The 20,803-nt window shown below is 36.0% G+C and overlaps 1 protein-coding gene across 6 annotated transcripts in view; it reads right to left on the minus strand.

Moving 5' to 3' along the window:
* Positions 1 to 20,803, minus strand: part of LOC106884261 (uncharacterized) — a 541,049-nt gene that overhangs the window by 450,793 nt on the left and 69,453 nt on the right. Inside the window, exon 1 of one of the 6 annotated variants that reach the window (XM_052966079.2) lies at positions 19,654 to 19,985. The exons of the other annotated variants lie outside the window; for them this stretch is intronic. The gene's annotated coding sequence lies outside the window, so the exon portion shown is untranslated. Of the gene's footprint in view, positions 1 to 19,653; positions 19,986 to 20,803 lie in introns of those variants that run through there. 6 annotated transcript variants of the gene reach the window in all.

Here is a 20,803-nt window from a genome sequence, read left to right on the forward strand (position 1 = left end):
GCCTCCACTTTTATCGACATTTGTGAAACAAAATTAAAGCTGATCTAAAATTTGACTTGAGCTCAGGGAGTAAAAATCTTTGAAAATTGCAGAGTACTTAATCCGACTTTCTCACTTTTCTGTATCTGCACCACTCATCCAAAACAATTAATAGCAATAATAATAATTTCTGTTAAAGTCACAAGGCCTGAAATTTAAGGGGAGGGGACTAGTCAATTAGATCGACCTTGGTGTTTTACTGGTACTTAATTTATCGACCCCGAAAGGATGAAAGGCAAAGTTGACCTGGGCGGAATTTGAACTCAGAATGTAAAAAGAGAAGAAATGCCGCTAAGCATTTTTGCCTGACGTGCTAACGATTCTTATTTCTTTATTGCCCACAAGGGGCTAAACATAGAAGGGACAAATAAGGACAGACAAAGGGATTAAGTCGATTACATCGACCCCAATGAGTAACTCGTACTTAATTCATCGATCCCGAAAGGATGAAAGCAAAGTCAACCTCGGCGGAATTTGAACTCAGAACGTAAAAACAGACGAAATACCGCTAAGCATTTCGCCCGGTGTGCTAACGATTCTGCCAGCTCGCCGCCTTAAATGACAACAACACACAAATCAGACGGTGCAAACACTAGTACAACACAATGCTGCAACCAGACCCCATAACAAAACAAACTGACGCAATGCCATGCAGGGAAGAGTTTTGCACACCCCCAACAACAAAAAAGAACACATAATGCTGCACACAAACTAGCAACACGGTGGTGAAGCAAGTGATGCAGTAGAAATCTGCCTGAAATTATCAAATACTGCGTAATAACAATAATAATACTTTCTATAATAGGCACAAAGCCTGAAATTTGAGGAGGTGGGATAGTCGATTACATCGACCCCAGTACTTGGCTGGTACTTAATTTAACGACCCCGAAAGAATAAAAGGCAAAGTCGACCTGGGCGGAATTTGAACTCAGAACATAAGGACAGAGGAAATCCCGCTAAGCATTTTGCCCTGACATGCTTGACGCCTCTGCCAGCTTACCGCCGTAAAAACAACAACAACAATAATGATAATAATGTAACAAAATGAAAAGAAAACAAATAAACAAACAACAATAAAGTAATTTCTTAGAAAATATGAACCCAAATATTCTGAGGGGGAATTGTGAAATTGCACGTTTGGCGACCTGTTCTTTCGTATGACCATTAATGATTTAAATAAGTAACTTGTGCACTTTCATTGATTGCTTTTCGTTTAAGCACGAGATTAACTCGACAAGTCTAATACCTACCTACCTACATACATGCATACACACATACATACATACATACATAAATACATACATATGTCTGTGTGTGTGTGTGTGTATATATATATATATATATATATATATATATATATATATATATAAACACACATCTACATGTTATATATACATACACACATACACATATATATGTGTGTGTGTATACACGCACACATCTACATTTTATTTATATATATACACACTCATCTTCATTTTATATATATATATATATATATATATATATACACTCATCTTCATTATATATATATATATATATATATACACACACACATCTACATTATATATATATACACACCCACACGCATAAAAGAAATTACGCAGTGTCCATTAGTTTCAGATGCAGTAATGAATTTCACAAAGCCAGCCAGATATAATGGAGAACTCCTCTTCAGTAGCTTTTCGCTAATGGTCTTTTTCTATAAAAGTCTACCGTGTTGAAGTTGTTGACCTTGACATCAATAAGGTTTCTTACATGTTACTCGGAATGATGCCCACTTATAGATTTCACACCCGTCATTAACCTATCGGATAAGAAATCTTCTGACAGGAAGTCACACTGCAGCATGTATTCTATTGAGAAAGCAAGCTTTCCCTGTTTCCTACTCCATCATCTCAAGAGTATCTCGGGAATCCCTCAACTCTATTAACATGATTCCTTGTAAATGATAATGGCTGACTTTGTATCTTCTCTAAACACCTAACTTATTTCCCTACTCATATAATTTCTTGCCATTGTTACAGCTCCTCGCCCATGCATTTAAAACACATCCAAACAAGGGAGGTCACCCTGTCGTAGCTCGGTGTTCTAGAAATGGCTGCCAGATTTCATTCGATTACACCCTACATCAAGAAATGTAGTCTCAAATACACTTCATACGCAAACGAAATTAGATGATTCCTAGAATGCCATTCTTAATATTTTCTAAATAACTGGAGCTAAACAACTACAGCAACAACGATTCTTCGGACGTGCGCAATCAACAGGAACTATTTTGGTGTCCCTCCCATGATGAACAGATGTAACGCATATCAATTAAAAAGAACTCTACAACATGCTGCGCATGTATATTACACAGTTAACAGTATTAAAGAAAATATTTATTCACTGCAGGAATAACTGAAATACCTCCTTAAAAAAATTTCATATATATATGTCTTCACATATGTACCTCACGTCGCGCGCGCGCGTGCGTGCGTGCGTGCGTGCGTGCATGCGTGGCTCAGTGGTTAGGATGTTACACTCATGATCATAAAATTTTGATTTCGATTCCTGGATCGGGGACGGGTTGTGTCCTTGAACAAAACATTTCATATCACGTTGTATCCCCCACGTTGCTGTAACTGGGTAACCGTGCGACGGTCCAGCACCTCGTCAGGAAGAATGTTGACCTACCCGCTCGCTTAGTCAGTGGGGGTGACATCATCTGAAGTTTACAACAATCGCATTCAGTCCAGGACATGTATAACATCTGGTTCATTCAGTAGGGTGTGTGTGTGTGTGTGTATGTGTGTATTATATATACCCACGTTGACTGCTATACAATATAGAATTCTACACAAATCAGGAGAATAACTTTGGAAGCTCTACTAATAACAAAATAGAAATCTAAATTAAACACAGATGCAAACATATGTCATGGTATAATGCAGGCTACCAGGATTTGCCGTTACATAATTTTAAATCCATTATGGAGGATTTTATTCCAAATCCCTTTACGACATTCCGGAGAACACGCGCCTACACAATTTTGCAGCAGTTTAATTTCTGAATAAGCCTGAGAAGGTCTCTGAACGTCAGTTCAATGGATTTATAAGCATTATTGTTCCAAATCGAATGTAAAGGAATAATAAGGCAACATGAAAAATTATTTAATGAAATTAATCAAACTCCAGCATAGTTGTATTTTTAATGTAACATGCTTGAAAGAAAAATTGCTTTCTATTTACATGGATGTGTGCGTGTATGTGTGTGCACACGCTTACGTAAATATGTGTATGTGTAGATATAGCAGTTGACTATAAATTTGCCATCGCTAGAGCGTCAGTTACAATGTTTTGAGATAATTCGTTCCGAATCACAGCCTCTGACTTCAAATCGCAGCAATGGAATGGATTTCGATAATTCAGGTAAGATGTTGAAGTACTGAATTGCGTATGCGAAAATTTCTGAACGGACTGAAATTCGCTTCTACGCAAAATACGTAGTACTTTGTTTGATTCCTCTATCGTACATTCTGTCGTAGCTTGGAGTCAACATCCGCTTTCCAAGTAATATTAGGTAAACTGAAACAATGCAGAAGACAGATAAACTATACGAATTTTTGGCTAATAGACATAACCATTTGAGTAGCGGTAGATGAATATTACTACTGTTACTACCTGACCTTTTAATACAATTCATTCACTCTACTACAGGCATTCGCACCAGGTTTTCGGCCTGTAAATAGCTCGAAATCTTTGTGTTCCACGCCCCTCGGCAATAACTTACGAGGTTTCTTCTTCGCTTTTTTCTACCAGTTTCGGTCCCCGAAAAAGATATAAGAATTGCTCTTCTTTTTTCTAGCTTGGCTATAAAATTCCCTTTATAAATCCCTTTGACCATTCCTTTTCAAACAGTATTACAGCATTCCTTGGAGATGAGCGAGGCAGGAATATTGCACAGATGTGGCTGTATTGATTGAGAAACTGACTTCCCAAACACGATGCTATTGGGTTCAGTTCAATTGCGTATCACCTGCCTCAATTACATTCTACTACACCCCTGGTCCTAGCCAAGCCTTGTGAGTAGATATGGGAGATGGAAACTATAAGAAGCCCGTTGAGTGTGTGTGTGTGTGTGTGTGTGTGCTGTTTCTCCTCCCACCCTTGAGACCAGTGGTGGCTTGTTTACGTTCTCATAACTTAGCGGCGCAGCAAAAGACTGATGGAAAAAAACCCCACAAGTTTGAAAACGTACTGGGGTCGACTTTTTTCCGAACAAAATCTTTCAAGGTAGTGCCCCAGTATGGCCGTGGTCCAATGACTGCAGCAATTAAAAGATAACTAAATCATTCATACTTCTTTGTCAGTTTCGGTTATTGTACGTGAGTTACTGTCCTTTAGCCATAAGCAAAATAAAACACACGAGCTAATGAATTGACTAAGCTTTTCATGGGGTGGTTCAACTCCCTCAAACAGCCAGATCTTTCTCAAATCACACCTTGTTCAACAGAAGTGGTGGAGGCACATTGGGTAACACAAAAAGCTCTTTAAAAACTTTGATAAATTTATTCATTTATTCAAAACCGTATTGTATAAAACAATAGCATCGTTGTTTGCAGGTTTTCGATTTATACTGACTCCTTGTATTTGTGTCGCTGCGTTTAAATGCTATCGATAGTCCTGTCGGTCGCTAATAAACAAACTGAAAACATTAAAATCCTCCTCGAATCACATCCGACAACCCTATCATAAAAGAAAAAATATTGAAGAGCACATTGGATACACTGGATAATACAAAGCAACCTTGTTTATTTATTTTATTAATTTATTTTATATCGCAATGTATGAACAATAATGTAATTGATCACAGATTTACGAAATACAACTCACTGGTTCATTTTTTTTAACGATGGCGGGCAATGACAAAGAAGTATTTGTAACTATGAACTCCACCGATTTTTTTCTTTTTCGCCTTTGTTTACAGCCTCATCAATATACAGCGAAAACTACTCAGGCGCGCAATGGGGATTTTATATATATTTCATTTAACTTAATTCCAAATCTGATGGTATTGATCTACTTGAGATCATGGTTGAAAACTTTTGTCGCCAAACTGGGATGAAACCCAGAACGACACGGTTGTGAAGCGAACTAGATATCTACAGAGCTATGACTGCGCCCATAATTACAAATGAAATTCTTTTGATATTGAGTTTGTCGACCAGGGCTAAACTACAACTAAACAACATCAACAAACCACTCTGTTATATGCGTGTACAGGTGTACAGATAACTTATAAACTAGACACATACAAACATTCACAACCATGCACACAAATAACTGAAAATTATGTAATATAAAAATAAGGGCAGCCAGCTGGCAGAAGCGTTAGCACGCCGGACGAAATGCTCGGAGGTATTTCGTCTGCCGTTTCGTTCTGAGTTCAAATTCCGCCGAGGTCGACTTTGCCTTTCATCCTCTCGGGGTCGATATAATCGACTTAATCCCTTTGTCTGTCCTTGTTTGTCCCCTCTACGTTTAGCCATCTGTGAGCAATAAAGATATAAATATTTTAATAAGTATTACTAACATGTACACACATACACACGTACATTGAATAAGACTATTTTTTTACGGTGAAATGCAAATAAATACACGGACTGGGTGTGATATGAAATTTACTTCCTAACCACATGATTTCAGGTTCAAACCTACCGTATGGCACATTGGGCAAGTGCCTTCTACTTCAGCCTCAGACCAATCAAAGTTTCCCACCACCACTTCACAACAAGTGCTAGTGTGCTTACGTCCTAGTGACATAAACGGTTCGGCAAAATAAATGAATAAATAGCAAGCCCTTAAAAGAAAATAAGTACTGGAGGTTGATTTATTCGACTAAAATTCTTCAGGGCTATGCCCCAGCACAACCGCGGTTGAATCCCTGAAACAAGAAACAGACGATATATATATACATTAGTCATTCGCCATATCGCGGTTCACCTATCACGCCCTCAGTACATCGCGGATTTTTCGGGCTAATATATGTAAATTTATATCGCGGACTCCTCAGTATATCGCAGTTTTCTGCGGCCGATAGGTTTTTATGTTTATTTAAGATTTTAATTGCTTCTGTTGTAAAATAAACATTTTCACACCTAAAAATTAATAAATAAAAGTGCAATAGATTACTAAACTATATAATACATTAATTCAAATATATTAAAAGAAAATACAAAGTGTACGGTAGCTGAGTAAACAAAGAATCGCACATACTGTATGGAGAACGAAACACGGGACGCTAGTGTGTGGTGTTGTTTTGCATTTATAATAAAATAAATATATACAAATTATAAAAATGGTAATAATAAAAATATACAGTATAGTACTGTTTCTACTTCGCGGATTTTCACCTATCGCAGTGTTTTTGAAACGTAATACCCGCGATAGTCATGGGATTACTGTATATACATATCTGTATATGCATATGTCCCTGCACACACATATGTGTAGGTAGGTAGATAGGTATTGCGTGAACAAAAGCAGGATTGGTAAAGTGCCCACTCCTACCAATAAAAAAATCATATACTGAACATTATTTTGGAAGTATAAATCTTTTAATACTTTATGTGTGAATTTTGTCATTGCCTTTTATAACTATTATTATTTTTTTTTTTCACTGGTATGGGGGCGACTGTTTTGAAAAATAGACGACTATGTAACCAGTGGACGGTACCGCGAAATGACGGTACTCTAATTTAGGTTGTTGGCACTCCGTCGCTTACGACGTCGAGGGTTCCAGTTAATCCGATCAGCGTAACAGCCTGTTCGTGAAATTAACGTGCAAGTGGCTGAGCACTCCACAGACACGTGTACTCTTAACGTAGTTCTCGGGGATATTCAGCGTGACACAGTTTGACAAGGCTGACCCTTTGAATTACAGGCACAACAGAAACAGAAAGTAAGAGAAAGTTGCGGTGAAAGAGTACAGCAGGGTTCACCACCATCCCCTGCCGGAGCCTTCTGGAACTGTAGGTGTTTTCGCTCAATAAACACTCACAACGCCTAGTCTGGGAATCGAAACCGCGATCCTACGACCGCGATTCCGCTGCCCTAACCAATGGGCCATTGTGCCTCCACTCATAACGTGTATGCATAGGCGGCCAAAATATTTTACTGGTATATAACAGAATAAATATATTGTATGCATGTGACATATTTCCGTAATATAATATCACTGCTTGTACACGATACACGTCCGCATATTTTCACATATTTACATTCATACATTTATGCATATATATATATATGACTACAGCCATACACATGTATATATATAGATATTTCAACATGTTTTTATGTATGTATAAATATACGCATGTATGGCATGCAAAGTCTGTGTGTATGAAGGAATATGAGAATACGTATGATGGCAGTGTGTCGTGTGTGATGATTGAAACGCGAGTACTTTGCTTGCCTCCTTCGTGTTGCCATTCATACTCAGTCTAAGAAAATATATGAACAATGACATTCCAGTATAAACGTGCGTTATATACACACAGACATACACACATACACACAACACAAACAGCAAAATCGAAAAATAAAAAAAAAACGAATAAATGCATTGAAAATAGTTACCTCGTTATTATAAACATCTTTCCAATGTGATGTTATTAAATATTGCATTATGGTGTTTCTGAATTTTGAGGTAACAAGTAAGAAAAAAAGCAAAAAAAAACAAAATCAGGTTTAAGGACATCCGTCTCACTCGTAAGAACCAACGCTTCTTAATAAAATGTGTGTGTATATTTTATCATATTAACCGTTTTTAGTTATTGGAGCTGCGGCCATGAGTTGAGACCGCGTTGAAGGGTTTGACTCGGACGAATCGACCATAGGCTGGTACTTGGAGACGTTAACAAACCAACACCGGTTGTCAAATCATGAAACGGTATTGGGAGACAAATACGCACGCGCACACACTCACATACACAGAGTATGTATATAGATAGATAGATAGATAGATAGATAGATAGATAGATAGATAGATAGATATACTGTCACAAGGTGTTGGTCGGCCTAGGGCTATAAAAGAAAGCACTTGCCCATACAGTGGAACTGAAATTGGAACCATGTAATTAGGAAGCAAATTAGTTACCACTCAGCCACATCTGCACCCTCAAATATATGTTTGCGTAAACACGTTAACCTCTGTGTTTGTATGATTGAGACTGTGTGTGTGTGTGTGTGTGTGTGTGTGTGTGTGTGTGTGTGTGTATGAATGTGTGTTGGTGCGTGCGTGTGTTTGTCACTTAATATAACTGAATTTATACACATTATGGACATTATTTCTGAGAAGAACGAATTCAAAAACAATAGGCAAGAAAACCTGAAAGGGTCTCTGACATAAAATGCCTTTCGGCCTTTAATTAGTTGTGCGCCTTTACGTATTGAAGTGAAACCCCTCCAGGTTCGACTTCGCTTTTCAAATACCTGAGCCTTAAACTAAATACCATATTAATTATATCGACAACAGAGCTCCCAACAAAACCAAACTGCACACGCACGCACACACACACATACACACATAATATTATCTATCTATCTATCTACACACATACACACACACGTACATATATTATTAATTTCTTCATCATAAATAGGAAGATTATTTTGCAACAAGTAAATAATATCAGCTGTCTCAGTTACCCTATGCGCCTAAAGGTACATTAAATATATGTATATATATATATATACATAATAATATTAGGGACAAAATCATATTTTCGCTAAAACTATATATTTTATATATATATATATATATATATACATATATATATATATGCATATGTATACCCACACACACATGTGTATATAAATATATATATATATATATATATATGTATGTATACACACACGCATACACATGTGTACATAAAACGAAAAAACAAGAACTATATAAAGTTTATAGAAAACTATATAGAGTCTATATTTATAAGTAGACAGCTAAGAAGACACTATTATTACTCAGAGTTTTATAGGCACGAAATCACGTGTCTATGCCACTGAGTAATGCGCTAATATGTAATTAACTGCCTCAGATACACGGTTTGCTTGGAAGCCTTGCCCTCCGAGTTCTTTTACAGAGCTTAGAAGGATCGTTCCAATGCAAGCGTGAATCTGCGAGGAGAGTATGTTGAATATAATCATAATTAACCCATCTTCCTTTATTATCTTTAACTCAATGAATGCCAGGAACTTTTCAGTATATATATATATATATATATATGTATATATATATATATATATATATATATATATATATATATATGCACACATTCACGATGGGCTGCTTTCAGATGCCGCCGATCAAATCCACTAAAAATGGTTTTGATCGTCCGAAGGTTATAGTAGAAAGCATTTGCCTAAGGTGCAACGGAGTGGGACTGAACACAAAACCATGGGGTTAGAAAGCAAACTTCTTATCACAGAGCTACGTCTTAATTTAAAAAAAAAAATGCGAAACAGGAAAACAACACGACTGATAACTGCAGACTTGAATGAAGTATACGATTTAGGTAGACAGACAGACTGATAGACAAAACAGACTGTTCTATATAGAGAGTACTATTATTAGGACAGCAAAATTTACTTTGGTTCACAAGAATAATAGCAAAACGGTAGTATCAACAAAATAAATATAATTAGATTTTTTAAAAATTATTTCATTTCTTTCAGCTGTTGGACTGCGACTGTGCTAAATCATCCACTTGAAGGGTTTTTAGTCGATCAAACCGATTCCTCTAGATCTCCTTTTTACAACACTGCTTCAGGAACAATGAAAGACTAACACGCTTACACACGTACATCAGGCCTTCTTTGTAACACGATGCCGTAAAGTGTTTCCTGATGATCTGTTGTGGAAGAGCATTAAATTACACTTGAAACGTCAATTCCAGAGTTCAAAACAACTACAATAATACGTAGCAACAAATAATACGAACTTGTGTTTATTGTAATTTCACATATCTATCTATCTATCTATCTACACACACACACACGTATATATATATATATATATATATATATATATATATATGTGTGTGTGTGTGTGTGTGTGTGTATGTATATATAATCAAAATAAGCAACAAGGATATCCAGAGGTAATGCTGAACGATCGTTTCACACCTTTTTTCTTATTTTGATTCTAATTACCTTATTTTGAAATTGTATGGATAATATCGTACTACATTCTGGTGACTCAACTTAAGTACCATATTCATCTGAATCCAAATTTTTCCTGAACTTATATATATATATCTCTTAAGAATTTAAAACACATTGCAAAAGAGTGGTTAAGAGTTTCATGGTTTTATGTTACTTTAAATAGGCATAGGACGCTGGACAGTAAGAAAATAGAAATGAAATCGAGAAGTAAACCGCATAGAAGATACAGGCAAAAGATGGAAGGTGAAGAGGGGAACGAAGTAAGAAGACCAAGATCAACGTCTTATTTAAAGTATCATAAAAGTTTGAAACTATTAGTAGCTCTTTCGTAATGAGTATTAAAGTGATATTTAACTCTTACAGGACGGAGCACTTTTTTCGTTGATTCTACCTATATTGGATATCTCTCTCTCTCTCTCTCTCTCTCTCTCTCTCTCTCTCTATATATATATATATATATATATATATATATATATATATATATATATATATATATATATATATATGTGTGTGTGTGTGTGTGTGTGTGTATATATATATATATATATATCATCAGGTCGAACTGTTAATCCCTACATATTTTTTCTCTCTCCGCTTTCTTTCGTTTTCTTTCCATTTTCCCTTTAAACCCTTTCTGACGAAAAGCGTAGGTTCGAAACGTGAAAGAGTTTACCATTCTTCCCGAGCGTCAAACTAATGCACATGTTTGTTGAACCCTTACCTGTCTTCGTCTTTTATTTTCTGTAAATTTGAATTGTATATCTCATATATATATAGAGAGAGAGAGAGAGGGAGAGAGAGAGAGAAAGAGAGAGAGAGAGTGTGTGTGTGTGTGTTCCTTATGGATTCGAAAACTGGGTTGCCGATTTTGACCTATGAGATTCAGTAATCTTTCGGTTACTAAACAAAGTATGTTTTTTGCACAGCAATTATTGTTTACTACAACAATAACTTCAGAAACAAGGTCGGGTCGCACGGTTTTGAGGTCTTTAGCAAAGGGAGGCAACTCTACCTGAACAATCTTATGGCTAGTAATCCATTACTTTAAACTTGAATCCATCAAGTCATCAAACATTATTTTATATAGTGGGACACAATACTCGATTTGACAACAAATGTAAACACACATATTAGGTGCAAGAATGACTGTGCGGTTGAGAAGTTTGCTTCCCAGCTACATGGTTTCACGTTCAGTCACTCTGCATGATACCTTGGGCTAGAGTTTTCTACTATAGTCCTAGGCCAACCACAGACTTATGACTGAATTTGGTATACGGAAACTACAGCTTTTTTCATCAGAAAATAACAGATAAACATGTTTCTAAAGAAGACTTGTTTGCTTCATACTCCTCATGTGCCGATTCTGCCCATAAGAATAATACAATGTAGCTGTAGGTCACAATACCCGGTCAACGCCGGGGTGCATTGCCAGTATATATATATATATATATATATATATATATATATATATATATATATATATATGATCCAACCAACAGTGGGAGTTAAAAGTGATCAAATCTTTCGTATATATATCATGGTATCGAGTAGGGCATGTTGTTATACATTGCTGGTCACAATGCACGTCGCATCGTTCTGGCTTTCCAATGATGCCACCCTGCTGGCTTAGCGATGAGGCCAGCATTCCCCTTAATAGGAAGGCTACTCAATCGCAAGGTTACCCAATTTGCAGGTGAGTGGACTGGAGCCACCTGAAATGAAGTGTTTTGCTCATATATTAAAGACCCACTTCGTGACCATGGAATTGCATCAAGAAAGTTACCCGCATCCCACTCGGAGCACAAGTCCCGGCAAGGTTGTTTAAGGAAAACCAACAGTCGCCCATGCCTACCCGCCTCTCTCTCCGCGTCACCGATGTTATCCAACAGATGGGGCAAAGGCTGATACTTGGCACTAGTGACGTCGCAACTCATTTCTACAGCTGAGTGAACTGAAGCAACATAAATAAAGTGTCTTGCCCAAGAATACGACTCGGTCCGGAATCGAACTCACTACCTCATGATTGTGAGGTCGATGCTCTAACCACTGAGCCATATATTATAGGTTTTTAACGAAGGAAAGCTGAAATTCCGGACCTTTAGAGAATTTTCTCAAATTCTGACTCACACGTCTTAGAAAATACAGACGTAAGCCAAGTCTTACACACACACACACACACACACACGACGGGCTTCAGAATGCTTTATGCCTACCAAATTTACTCACAACATATTAATTAGCACTGGGATACGGTAAAAAAAAATAATAATAAAGAAATAAAAACAACGAATTACTCAAAACACAACTTGGGAGCGAACCCGAAACCACATTGTTATGAAGCGAACACAATAAGAACCACACAGACGTGCTTGTATCTATAAAGGAATAAATAAGATAGACACAATCAAATGCGGCACTGATTTTACATTACATCAAAAGCAGTTACAACAGCTGCAACTGTATTGAAATTAAATTTAACAAGCAAAACAAAACAGGTGCAAGCTACTATCTTGCATTTTTATAGAAGTCTATTGAAAATTATCTGGCAATAATCATAATTCCAATGCTCATTTTCAATAGTTATCATTTTATAATTATCGTTATTATCCTAATAAGCTTGATAGAATCGTTAGCACACTGGGGGAATATGATACTTCGTCCGTCTATACGTTCTGTGTTCAAGTTCCGCCCAGGTCGAATTTGCTTTTCATCCTTTCGAGGTCGATAAAATAATGTACCAGATTCAAAAATTGGATCGAAGTAATCGACTTAGGATCTTTTTTAAAACGGGGGCCACATTTTTCATTAATGTTTTACGTAGTGTTTTTGGTACCGAAAGACTTTCAAACTTCGTATACTTATCTATTTTGTGTTATAGAACAGAAAAATATTTTTGTATTCGAATTTATTTCATGTAAAAAATTGTCTTATTTCGATAATTTCAACCAATCACTGACAAGTATTCAGTTGTTTACATTTACTCCTTGGCTGATTAAGCGATGTCAAACGTATTTAATTTCCATAGCTTCGTTTTGCTTTTTTCTTTATAAATTTGCTGTTTTACCCTAACCCTAATCCTAACCCTATCACCGATAGAATTGTTTCAGAATCGTTTGTTTATGTAGTCGGCACTTAATGTATATCGGTTGAATGGACGTCAGTGATTGGTTGAAATTACAGAAATACGACAACTTTAACATGGAATAAGTTAGGGATTTCTTTTTTTTTTAAGAAGACTAAGAGAAAAAGATGTTTTATATGACATATTCTACCAGTGTTCCAAGTTTCAAAGTGTTTCGTTAATGAAAAATGTGGCCCCCGTTTTAAAAAAGATCCTCGACTTACACTCTCCCTTCCCGCGAAGCTGCTGGCTTTGTGCTAAAATTTAAAACAATTGTCATGATTATTACTGCTACTACTAGTACTACTACTACAGTTGTTAAGTCGGCGAGCTGGCAGAATCGTTAGCATGCCGGAGGAAATGCTTAGGGACATTTCGTCCGTCTTAACATTTCGTGTTCAAATTTCGCCGAGGACAACTTTGCCTTTTACCATTTCGGGGTCGATAATTTAAGTACCAGTGAAACACTGGGGTTGATGCTATCGACTAGTCCCCTCTCCCAAAACTTCAGGCCTTGTGCCTTTTAGCAGAAAGGATCATTGTTATTATTGCTGTTAGTATTATTAAGACGGCAATCTGACAGAATCATTATCGCGTCGGACAAAAAGGCTTAGAGATATTTATTCTAGTTTTACATTCCGAGTTCAAACTCTGTCGAAGTTGACTTTGCCTTTCATCCTTTCGGGGTCAAGTACCACTTAAGCAGTGGCGTCGATGTAATAGATCTGCCCCATCTCAATCTGCTGGCCTTGACCCAAAACATGAAACTTTTATTATTAGTATTATTAGTATTAGTGCATCGACCTGGCAGAATCCTTTGAGCGGCAAATAAAACAGTTAGCAACAGTTTTTCTCGATTCTATATGTTCTGAGTTCAAACACCGCTGAGGTCAACTTTTCGTTTATCTTTCACGGTCGATGGTAACGCCTAATCTTCGACCTCAAAATTGCTGACTTTGTGCCAAAATTTGAAACATTATTATTTCAAGGAAGCTTCTTAGCTAGGTGCCTTATTTCATTCATATTGATTCGCCATTTGTTTACTGCTCCAGTTACTGATGATGATGTAATAATTAGTCTTTTCTACTCTAGGCTCAAGGCCCGACATTTTTGGGAAGGGTGCCAGTCGATTAGATCCACCCCAGTACGCAAGTGGTACTTAATTTATCGCCCCCAAAAGGATAAAAGGAAAAGTCGACCTCGGCGGAGTTTGAACTCAGAACGTCAAGACAGAAAAAATACTGCTAAGCATTTCGCCCGGCGTTCTAACGTTTCTGCTAGCTCACCGTTTTGTTGTAATAATTATTGTTGTTGATAACCACCACTCTATTCCACATCAGTGCTAGAGGAGTGACCACATGGTCAAAGGACTTCTAACCATTATCTTCGAAGCGACGTTTTAAAGCAAATGCTCAATGGACAGTTGCTCAGAGGCCCAGCGACTCTAGGGGCGCATATGTATGTTGGGATTCTCATACATTGCTTTGCCTATAATACTGTTACGATGGCTATCTTTTCCCTGTGTGCAATTAATCTAGGATCTCATTCGGAGAAGTCTTCGCTCGATTTTTATTTAATTATTTCTCCTTAAGAAAAATAATTAAGCGTTTTTAATGTTCTGAGTTCAAATTCCGGCGAGGTCGATTTTGCCTTCCATCCTCTCGAGATCGATAAAATAAGTACCAGTCTTGTACTGGATCGATGAAATTGGCGAGCCTCCCCCTACCCCCGATTTTGTTGGCCTTGTGTCAACATTTAAAATTATTATTATTATTATTATTATTATTATTATTATTATTATTATTAATAATAATAATAATAATAATAATAATAATAATAATAATAATAATAATAATAATAATAATAATGATAATAATAATAATAATAATAATAATAATAATAATAATAATAATAATAATAATAAGGTGGCGAGCTGGCAGAATTGTTAGTACAATGGGAAAAATGTTTTGCGGTATTTCGTCTGCCGCTGAGTTCTGAGTTCAAATTCCGCCGAGGTCGACTTTACCTTTCATCCTTTCGGGGTATATAAATTAAGTGCCAGTGGAGCACTCGTAATCGACTTAATCCCTTCCCTCAAATTTGTGGCCTTGTGCTTCCAGTATAAATAATAATAATAATTATAATTATTATTATTATTATTATTATTATTAGTTCAGTTACTGTTACTGTTATTGCCACGTCTTCAAGTACTAATACTACTACAACTACGACTATAGACACCAGCAACATTGTCGTTTCACCGAAAACTGGATCTTCTGAATTTGTTTTTGCGACATTCTTCGCTAATAAACGTCGTTGCACCCCCTGTAGATAGTCCTTAATTGCTGTTGGCGCCTAAAGAATTATTACACTCTTTACTTTCTACTTCGGAAATGAAGAACATTCTGTTAGTGAGCGGTATGGACAATCTCAACCAAACGAATATTATTTGCAATGATGAAGAAAGGCGGGGGGGGGGGGGGGGCAATGCATGCGCTTGTGTTTTACGGAAGTGCTTACGTAGGTGTATATGTATATAGACAGTTTTCAAATTTGCGGTCAAAGGCGAAAGAGTACAGGATAGATAGCTCCAGGTCACACCACTTTTGAAATTGTGAAAACGGTCAAATCGATATATAGAAAAAAATCTCCTTAAAGATTCCAAGTGCATTTTCAAGTTCATTTATTTATACTTTTGCTGCTGCGATAGGAACTTTATTTCCTTCTGTGTATGTAATTTGTACAAACACACACACACACACACACACAAATATATATATATACGTTTATGTAGTTGTTTTGCAAGATTTCTGATCACATGTTGAAACAGATAGTGTAATACTAGGGGATGGTCATATTTTGCCAATTAAACACATGCATTATATATACCTAGTCTTCATTTCAGCTTCATGATCACTATTTCGATTTTCATATATAAGTAAAAATTCATACATGTTAATCTTTAATCTTTTACTTGTTAAAGACATTTGTCCTGCAGCCAGATACTTGTCAGCATGATACTTAAGCTATCGTACTGAACTGCTAAATTACAGGAACGTAAACAAACCAGCACCGGTTGTCAAGTGGTGTGTGTATGGGGGAGGGGTAACAAACACAAATGAAAATAATCATGGAAGTGTACTGAAAGTAAGCTAGCTCAGTGCTCTGCAACCCTTTTTCACTTGCAGTCCACTTATATTCCTTTCAAAATTCGAAGGCACACCTGAACGAAAGAATATATATAAGATTATTGGGGGGGGGGGGGAATTATATTCATGTTACACTGCGGCACATCTAGTGTCGTCTCATGAGACACCAGTGTGCTGCGGCATACAGGTTGCAGAGCACTGAGCTAGCCTATGAATCTAGATACGCGCGACCAAGTTTCCATAGAGTGTGAAATATTTGCTTCACGCTCTGTAAGTTTCGTACATGAATAAACATGAGTAACAATGAAGTGAAATACAACTTCGATGTATGTGTGCGTGAAAGCGTGTATGTGCGAGTCTGTGTGTGTGTGTGTGTGTGTGTTTGTGAGAGAGAGAGTCTAGGAGAAAGAGATAAACAGAGAGAGAGAGTGTGTAAGTGGGTGCCTATTACTGTATAATGTGCCTAAGTAAACGAACTTAAAAACAGATGTAATCATGCCCCAGCACTAGCTCGGGAACGAAATTTGCTAAGGGGGTGCAAACCCAGGTCCATTTTTTTTTTACAAACAAGGTCTTGTTTTTTTTTTCTGTTATTTATTTTTGTTTTGTTCTTTGAAAAGGAACCTAACTTCAAGCTACTTTTTACACATCACTTTTTATTCAGTTTTCTAAACCTGACGAAAATAAGTAGGGGTGCAAATTTTGGTTCTGCACTCTTCAAAAATTCTAGGGGGTGCGCTTGCACCACCTGCACCCCCTGTTCCCGGGCCCATAGGTTTAAAAACACTATCAAAACGTCGTAGATTTACCGATTGAGAAAACGAAATCTTTTATTATTCACAAGCATGACAAGCAGAAACACATAAGAAACACGTCGCTGTTATGTTTAGCGGGTAACACTGGTTGATACTGCTCTGGAAGTTCCTGTAACTCAGTACGTGTGTATGTACCGATACATATAGACACAGATGCGATTAGCATAGCATGTACAAGCACATACACATAGCTGAAGAACCGAATAACCATGTGTATTTGTACGTATATACGTGTGTGTGTGTGTGTGAGAGAGAGAGAGAGAGTGTGTATATATATATATATATATAGTGTGGCTAATGCATATATACATAATGCATACATACATAATACATACATACATAATACATATATACATAATACATATATACATAATACATATATACATAATACATATATACATAATACATATATACATAATACATATATACATATATATATATATATATATATATATGCATAATACATATATATTCATACATATATATATAAATACATATATATATATATACATAGATATATACATATAAATATATACATACACACACACACACACACACACACACACACACATATATATATATATATATATATATATATATATATATATATATATATATACATATACATATATGTTTGTATTATTACTGTTTCACCATACTGATTACCATATTTCGCTTAATTGCAACTCCCACCAGAGTTATACAGCACACGCATGTACATAAAGTATATACACGCATAGTTATATATATGATAAATATATGTTTTATATATATATACACCCATGTGTATATATATATATATATATATATATATGCATGTACATGTATGTGTGTGCACATATGTATATAGAGATGTTTCAATATATATTATGTAGCCGTGTTTGTGTTTGTGTAAGTGTATGTATAAATATGTGTGTGATATATATATATATATATATATATATATATACGCACACACATACATATATACACAAACACACACATGGACACACACACACACACGCACACAATCTCTCACATTCCGTACAAAATTTCCATTTTATTTGTATAAATCTCTTTATCAGACAGTCTATATCCGATTAATGCGGCTGTGTTTAGGTGTCTGGGTTTTTTTTTTATCTATTCAGATAGGTTTCCCTTACATCACGAATAGAGTTATCTTGTTAACTGTTAGGTTTCTTTATAGTAAACAAATGAAGAAAACAGAAAATAATTATAAACATCAAAATGAACAACAACAACAAAAAGGCAACAAACTAAGACAGTGGAGAAAGGCTTTGCCGGCAATAAAGAAATAAGATGCGTCTTTAATAACGAGAGATCTGAGAATCATTTGTAGCGGGTTCGTGTTTACATAAACACTCTCATTGTAGATGGATAAATGCATGTGTGTCTGTGTATATTATTTCAACTCACACACGCACTCACACATACACAACGCACACACACACACACTTATATATGTACACATAAATGCGTATACGCGTGTAGTTTGTGTGCATGTATGGATTAGTGTATATATGTGTCTATGTGTGAGTATATGTATATATATATATATATATATATATATATAGTATATAGACACATATATAGACGCATACGTGTGTAGGTGTGTGAGTGCGTATGTACATGTTTCACTCTCTTTTCTCCCTCCCTCTGTATATGTATTTAATCATATACACAAAATATAAATATATATATATATATATATGTAACGTATATATATATATATATATATATGTAACGTATATATACATACACACACAGTTTACTGAAGACAGGCTTGTGTACACACACACACACACACACACACACACACACACACACACACACACACGCCCAATAAATCTTTCGTTGCGATTAGAATATAATTGCGGATAATATACATTATGACTAAAAATACATAAATAGATCGTTTAAACATATTGGTCATATATAAAAAAAAGTTAAACGTATGTCAAAGGTATAATTACTAGGAGTTATAATAGAAGTAAAAAGATCCAAGTGAAACGGGAAATAAACAGACGATTGCAAAAAAAAAAAAAAAATTAATATAGATAGTCTTTGCAAGCGACCGATGAGATGGTGTACCTGCTTTCGCTAGAAATAGCAGCCAAAGCATGCTTTAAAAAAATACATCATACTCTACTGTCTTGAAAAGATAGTATACATTTAATATATATTTAGTCATCTTAATCAAGACTGTTTTAAGAGTAAACAAGAATAAAAAAATCTTGGGTAAAAACAGAAAAGAAAAAGAAAAAATAAAGGAGTTATTTCGTGAAAGGTTTATAAGTAAAATATCACATGTTTACCAGCCAATACGAGCGTGTAGTTAAGATATTTGCTCAATAGCCACGTGGTTCCGTGTTCGATGTCACCGCGCAGAAGAACCTGGAGCATGCGTCCACTTTCTGTAGTAGCCTCGGTTTATTCTATGCTCTGTGACTCGAATTTGGTGTAAAGGAAAATGGATGTGAGGGAGAGGGTGATATGCCGATGTGCACTTAGAGGGTCAAGTGGCACCTCTGTGTTGCCAACAGGATAACTTAGTCATTCGATAAATAGCGATCAAAATACACACATAAAACTAACAACAAGTACTGAGGTTTTCGTTGTACTTAACTAAAACCCTTGAATAGCAGTTAATCTAAAGACTGAAAGAATTTAAAAGAACGCATACACACACGCATATATATATATATATACATGCATATTATACGTACGTATATATGTAAGTTTGCACGAACGTATATATATATATATATATATATATATATATATATATATATATATATTAACGTATAAATAGATAACAGACCTCTGTAATAACCAGAAGGCAGATCTTACTGAGGGCGGTTCGAGTTTTCAGGCTACGAGGGTAAAATGGCTTACGGCATAGAACTGTATTTCAAAAGGCACGATGAACAGATTTAAACAAAATCATAGACTGTTAAGAATATATGGGTAATTAAAAAGAATAGCTATACCATCAGACACAATAAAATGGAAACTATAACTAGACGCATATGCAGACGTGTGACTAACAAGTTCGCATATCAACGACAGTCACAGGTTCGATCCCACAGCAGACCACCAATTGATTCCGAAGTTAATTACTCCAACTGCTCGATCAACGGAATGAATAATTAAACTCATTCGAAAAGCATGTAAGTAAATAGTTGAGTATTTCTTACATGTGTTTATAACCTTAAGGCGATCCTCGGGGTGGGGGTGGGGAACAAACACACAAAAAAAAAACAATCAGTGTGATACAGCGAGTGACATACAAGTACAATCTTTGAAACACAGGTACAATCCATCCAGTGGGCTTCCATATAGTTTTCCCCCTCAACCCGGTTTCACTTACAAGGATTCGCTTGACTCGGAACAATGGTAAAAGACACTTGTCCAATAAGCGATACAGTGAGACCGAACCAGAAACTATATTGATTGCCAAGCAAA

Source organism: Octopus bimaculoides, chromosome 3, assembly GCF_046866305.1.
Source record: "Octopus bimaculoides isolate indiv1 chromosome 3, ASM4686630v1, whole genome shotgun sequence".
Lineage (NCBI taxonomy): Eukaryota > Metazoa > Mollusca > Cephalopoda > Octopoda > Octopodidae > Octopus > Octopus bimaculoides.